Here is a 6,908-nt window from a genome sequence, read left to right on the forward strand (position 1 = left end):
AGCTAAACATGTTATCGTTAGGACATTTATCTCCGACAACAGTGTCACCGGGGAATTTGCGAGCACTATTACACTCAATTCAAGTTAATATGCCAAGTACGTTGAAATTACCAGAAGATCCAAATGTTAGTTTATGGTATTTTTACAAATTTCTTACTTGCACTACAGTGCTAGAGGAAAATAGAATTCTAGTCATTATATCTATTCCCTTGCTGGATGTACAAGGAAGATTTGATATTTATAGGGTACATAATTTACCTTTGCCTGGTCCTTCGAATGCCTTACCTGATTCACAAACATCGGGTATGGTAGCAAAATATCAATTAGAAGCCGAAACATTTGCGATTAATAAGGAGCGAACACACTACGCATTGTTAAATTCAGTAGAAGCTAGTCGGTGTAGTGATCCTTTGATGAAATATTGCGGTATTAAAAGTCCTATATATCCGACAAACCTGAGTAAGCTATGTTTATTAGCTTTGTTTACTAAGTCCTTGAAACGGATTGATAAAAATTGTAAGAGCATTGTTGCTCTCGACACAGTGTTACCGATGGCAGAGTATGTAACCGAGGGGATGTGGTTAGTAGCTACTCAGCTCACACTACGATTTACTGTGGTGTGTAAAGAGGATAATACTATTAAGGTTAATGGGCATTCTGTGACAGTAAATCCACCTATGGGTGTTGTATATGTAAATAGCTCATGTTCCGCCTCAAATGATTATATAAAGCTCTTGCCGTATTTTCAAAAGGAAAGTCAATATAATATTGCTGAACCTATTGATATGCTAATTAAGACGTATAGCAATGTATCTAACGTTAAGATATGGACACCGTTCCGAGAAGCATTGCCAAATATGACGCGCGTACAGCTACCCGAGATATTAAAAGATGTAAAACAAATACCGATGAATAGTTTAATAAAAGAATTACACAAATTGCAGCCTATCCAACGTGACGAACCATATCCTGTGTGGAAGTCAGTACTTGCCGGTATTGCAATAGCTGTTGGGCTGGGGTTTATCATATCTATTTATTGCTTCTGTAAGAGACAAAAAGGGAAAAAAACACTGGTTGGCCATGTTTAGGTATGGTAAGAGAGACACCAGAGCTGCTCCTAATTATGAAATGGAAGTCTTGCGCAGTGGGCAAGGTGTCCCACAACACACAGAGACAGTTAGTCCAAGTGCACCATTTATCAACGTAGAGAGGTCCGAGCAGCAGGGACCAACGTCGATATATCCAACTGCTTTTCAACTTAGAGCTGAGGAGACTGGACAAGGACAGTGATGGCACGTCCTTCGACAGGGGCATGGTGATTGCTTTCAGCGTGAAAACAGTGGTGGATTAATGTAAAGTTGTATAGCTGACAAATGATGTGGAGAAGAGACTTTTGTTTAAGTCCAATGTCAGTGGGACATAGAGTGAACATTTAACGTGGTACCAGACAGAGAACATTTTATTGGAACTTTGTGTACGATGTGGAAGGATAACTGTAACAGTAAAACTGTGTTAAAAATCATATTTATAAAATGTGTTTATTAAGTGAATGACTCTTACCAGGACAATTCACAGGATACAACTGCAGCTGAAACCTTTCGTGGAATTTTCTTTTGTATACTATGAACTGTGCTAAACCTTATCTTATTTTGTTTAATATGATATATATATATATATATACCTGTAGATGTACGCTAATAGTTTATTCAATTGTGGATTCATTACCAATGAATCTTTTAGCTGTGGGAGGAATGTAACAAAATAAGATCCGATTAATAATTATGCAGTTAATAACCAATCAGAGTTAATTAATAATATTTTATATAATTGATGATATTTAGTGCAGAGCTATCAAACCGTTTATCGGTCAAGGAATTAGATAGGTACATAGTCTTAGAGTCAAGATTATACTTAAATAAGTGGTCAGTAATGGAATACACAAACCAAGTGTGGTCAGTGTTGGATTTTCAGAGTCAAGTACTTAAGGTCTCACGTTAAATACATAATTCAAGCATTTATCGTCAGTTTATAGAACTGGACCTACGTCATTGAATACTTATGAAACTTCAGTTTGTGAGATCAGCATATTTTGACCAAATTTGGGCAAATTCTGGTAGGGTTAGGAACACTTGACCATATCCCATGTTTGGCAACGTGATTGTTGTCTATAAAATAGGGGCTCGCAATGTTGCTAACAGACTTGGGGAGAACGACTGGCCAGAGAACATCACCAGTGTTACTCTCTCTCCTCATTTCTCATATTCGGCCAATGGAACCTAAAACTTGTTAACTGTAGACTTTATTTCAACTTTTCGAACTCTTTCGTTTTAACTGCATGTGAAGACTAGAGAACCTGTACTACCTGGTTGGATTGTTATTTTAAGCATATATAAGCACCTGAAGTGTTATAAACGGTCAATGCACTACCAGTGAAGGCACTAATAGACACAGGAGCAACCATTTCTTGTGTTGCATTGCCAACGTTAACTAAACTCTCAGTCAACGTTTTACATTTGCTGAATTCTGATGTAACTGTACGTGTTGCTGACGGTGAAGTTCATCGTAGTATTGCTGCTATCATCCTACCCATTTCATTTGGCAATGTTACTCTAAAACAAAAATTTCATGTTTTCAAGAAATTTCACCTGGCTATGCTTTTAGGCATGGACTTTTTAGAAGCAAATGGAGCTATTTTTGATACAGTCACTAAAACACTACATTTGAATGACAAACAGTCAAATACAGTACTTTCAGTAGAGACAAATGTAGGTTTAGCAAGGACTCTGAAATCCACCATTGTACCAGCACAGTCCACATCTCTCATCCCTGTCAAAGTATCCTACTTATCAGCAGGTACTCAGGTACTTCTAGAACCATCACCATTTCTCCCAAAGTTAGGATTAGCAGGTGCTAGAACTATATCATTCCTCAAATCAGGCAAGAGAACTGTATTACAAGTTTTGAACCCCACTGAGGTAGACATCACCATAAACAGAAATCAAACTGTAGCCTCTGCATCTTTGTATGAGGAAAACTTGGTTCTATCCCTAGATGACCCAGTACTAGAGCCACCTCCTCTTGATAGTGATACTGATACTAGCCCTGAAATCTCCTTTGATCTTTCAAAGTCTGACCTCTCAGACAAACAACAAAATCTTTTACAGTCCTTTCTTCTGTCTAACCGATCAGTTTTTGCCACCAGTCTATCAGAATTAGGTCAAACCTCTCATCAGTATCATCACATAGAAACAGGTAATGCACATCCTGTGAGACAAAGATTCTATCGACAAAGTCCTGAGGTTAAAGCAGAAACAAATCGCCAGATCCAGGAGATGCTAGATAATGACATCATTGAAGAGTCCACATCTATGTTGCAAAGCCCAGTTGTCATGGTTAAGAAGAAAACCGGTCAAATGCGCTTTGCAGTAGATTATAGGAAACTTAACTCTGTCACTGAACAAATGTCATTTCCTCTTCCAAGATTGGATGATGTGTTTGATTCTATAGGTGAATCCAAAGCTAAATATTTTTCCACCCTTGATTTAGCATCAGGTTTTTGGCAGATTCCAATGGACCCTGCTACAGCCCACAAATCAGCATTTGTCACACCAACAGGTGTTTTCCAATAGAAGCGTATGCCATTCGGACTTGTCAATGCCCCTGCTAGCTTTCAGTCACTTATAACAAAAGTTCTTAGGGATCTCAACTGGAAAACATTTCTTGTTTATGTTGATGACATCCTTGTCTTTTCACGTACATTTGAAGACCATCTCCGTCATTTACAGGAAGTCTTTGACAGACTTAAACTAGCACATCTCACCCTTAAACCTAGTAAGTGCTCGTTTGCTCAGTCTGATGTCCACTATCTTGGTCATGTCATTTCTAAAGATGGTGTCAAGGTCGATACAGACAAAACAGATGCTGTCCGCAGCTTCCCTGTACCAACAAACTAAAAACAGGTCAGATCATTTTTAGGCCTCTGTAATTATTACCGGAAGTTTGTAAAAGGTTTCAGTAAAATTACAACCCCTTTGACAGCACTCTTAAGTAAGGACGTAAAGTTCCTGTGGACTTCTGAATGTCAAGCAGCATTTGATGCTCTAAAAGATGCCCTTAATTCTGCACCAGTGTTAGCCTATGCAGACCACAGCAAACCTTTTATACTAACAACTGATGCATCAGGTGAAGCTATAGGATACGTTCTTGGTCAACTTGATGAACACAAAAGGGAACACCCCGTTGCTTTTGGTGGCAGGTCACTTAATCAACACGAGCGTAAGTATAGCATATCAGAACGTGAAGGGTTAGCTATCATTGAAGGAATAAAGGCCTATCATGTATACTTGTCAGGTAAGCCATTTAAGATCTACACAGATCACAGTGCACTTAAGTGGTTAAAAGACATCAAACCAGAGCCTACAGGGAGACTCGCCAGATGGTCAGTACTATTACAAGGATATCAGTTTGAGGTGTTGTATAAATCAGGTTCTACAAATCAAGTAGCAGATGCCTTATCACGTCGTGAGTATACCTGTCATAAGTCAATAGACCCAGAAGATGTCCTACCTAGTCCAGAGGTAAGTAGTGTTGAAACAGAAAGAAAGTATCATCAAGTCTCATTTATGTACAATAACACAGATCCTAGTTTGCACACATGTGACGAGGTTACAGAGGAAAAAGATCCTATCCCTAGAGAGTCTATATCTAACCTTCAGTCAGATTGTCCTGATTTCAGTGCTATTTATGCCTGTCTCTCCTCACAAACTCTTCCTGACAACAAAGCAAGTGCTTCCAGGATATTATATCTTTCATCACAATATGTTATGTTGGATGATGGTTGAGGACCTAGAAAACAGATACGTCAGCTTGCAATACCGAAATGTTTGCGTGAAGATGTTCTCAAGTCATACCATGATTCACCAGCAGGAGGTTGTCACCTAGGTCTTGATCGCACATATCATGCTATTCAATACAAATACTATTGACCAAAGATGTTTCAAAATGTAGCTGATTACATAAGATCTTGTGACATATGTCAACGCATTAAAAAGCCCAACCGCCACCGGCATGCACCGCTGACTCCTATGCCTGTTACAGACACCTTCCAAAGATTTCACATGGATATTTTGGGCCCTGTCACTACTACCAAAGAAGGTTATAAGTACATTTTACTTGTAGTTGATTCCTTTAGTAAATGGCCCGAGATGCATTTCCCCTCAAAACACAAGACGCAAAGGAAATTGCCAAAGTTTTGTACCATGAGATCTTCAGCAGGTATGGTGCACCTAAAGTCATAGTCAGTGATAGAGGTCAAAACTTTCTGAGCAAGTTAGTAACAGCTTTGTGTGAAATATTTCAAGTCACACGTCACTATACTAGTTCCTACCATCCTCAAACTAACTCAACCTGTGAGCGGATGAATAGTACTATTGCACAGTGCTTAAGGGCGTATGTTGATGACAATCAGCAAAACTGGTCAGATTTTCTACCTGGGGTAATGATGGCTTTTAGGATGAGTCCTTCCACTCAGTCAACAGATCTCTCTCCATACCACATTTTGTTTGGCAAGGAGATGAATCCTCCTTTTGACACTTCTCTGGTTCCTAAGAATGGTCTTAACAAAGATGTCAAAGCTCATGTGACTCAGCTCATGTCTCATCTCAAATACGTAAAGGACCTAGCATCTACAAACATTCAAAAAGCTCAAGCTAAACAAAAGGAACATCATGACAAAACTGCTTCTGTACCCAAGTTTCAGCTTAGAGATCTTGTTCTGTTACACACAACACGTGTTCCTCAAGGTTTGTCACCTAAGTTACATAACCCATGGACTGGTCCATACTATATCACAGATATAGGACCCAATCACACTTACAAGTCAAGACATTGTACAACACACAAAGAGATCAGGTCACTTATCAACGCGTCCAGGTTGAAGTCATATACCAGTACTAACCTTAGGCCTGATTTTGATCGAGCAGCAAACCAATCTGTAGTAGTACAGTGCAACATTCCAAACCATGGAATAGTTGCTGATCATGGACATGATCCTGTACAACCCCATGGTGCGCCATCTGCATCACAAGTGGTTAATCAAAGGCCACAGAGTCCTATTCAGGACAGTTCAGGGCCAGGAGATAAGCAGACTCCTGTGCCTAGTCAGAAGGTAACAGACCTTTCTGATTTGTCACAAGACAGTAATCCAGACAATGGAGATAATAGTCAGACAACTTATGATGTTGATAAACTGTTAGCATGCAAAACTATCCGCGGTAAAAAGTTTTACAAGGTAAAATGGATTGGTTACTCAAACAGGACATGGAAACCAATTGAAAATATTACACAGAGAGGAAAGGCCAGAAAAAGAGGCAAACAGTCACAACTGACTTGTTTTCACAGTAATTAACTACTATATGGAGTGTGGTTCATGGAAATCTATAGAATAGGCCATCCCTATCTTTATTTCTCTCTAATTCTTGTCATCTGTATGTTAAGAGTTAGCGTTACTGCTAACTAGTGCTTTAAGGTTTGCGCATGCCTTATAACGACATATAGGAGACTAATCTTTATCCTCTCTTCTGTATTCCGTAGATTTCTGGTGCCCATCTCTCATGTGGAAGATAACACTGATGATCCTCATTTGGCTTTCCTTTGCTGTCAGTACAAGTGCACCTATACAACGCTTGAACTATGGCGTGTTGTTTGAACCAACAGCCAAGCTACATCTTGGTCAGAAGTTCTGGTCCCACACATTCGAGATTCCGCTTCCAGCACACATCAACCTCCCGGAGATTCCTTCATGTAAGCGCAGAACATGTGAATCTGTAAACTCCATGGTAAAAACATTGAACAATTTAAGAGCACAGTGTATGTCCAGTGTAAATGCAGCAGTTAGGGATATACACAGA

Source organism: Ylistrum balloti, unplaced genomic scaffold (assembly GCF_031769215.1).
Source record: "Ylistrum balloti isolate Yb309-2 unplaced genomic scaffold, AGI_CSIRO_Ybal_v1 Utg371708, whole genome shotgun sequence".
NCBI classification, from domain to species: Eukaryota; Metazoa; Mollusca; class Bivalvia; order Pectinida; family Pectinidae; genus Ylistrum; species Ylistrum balloti.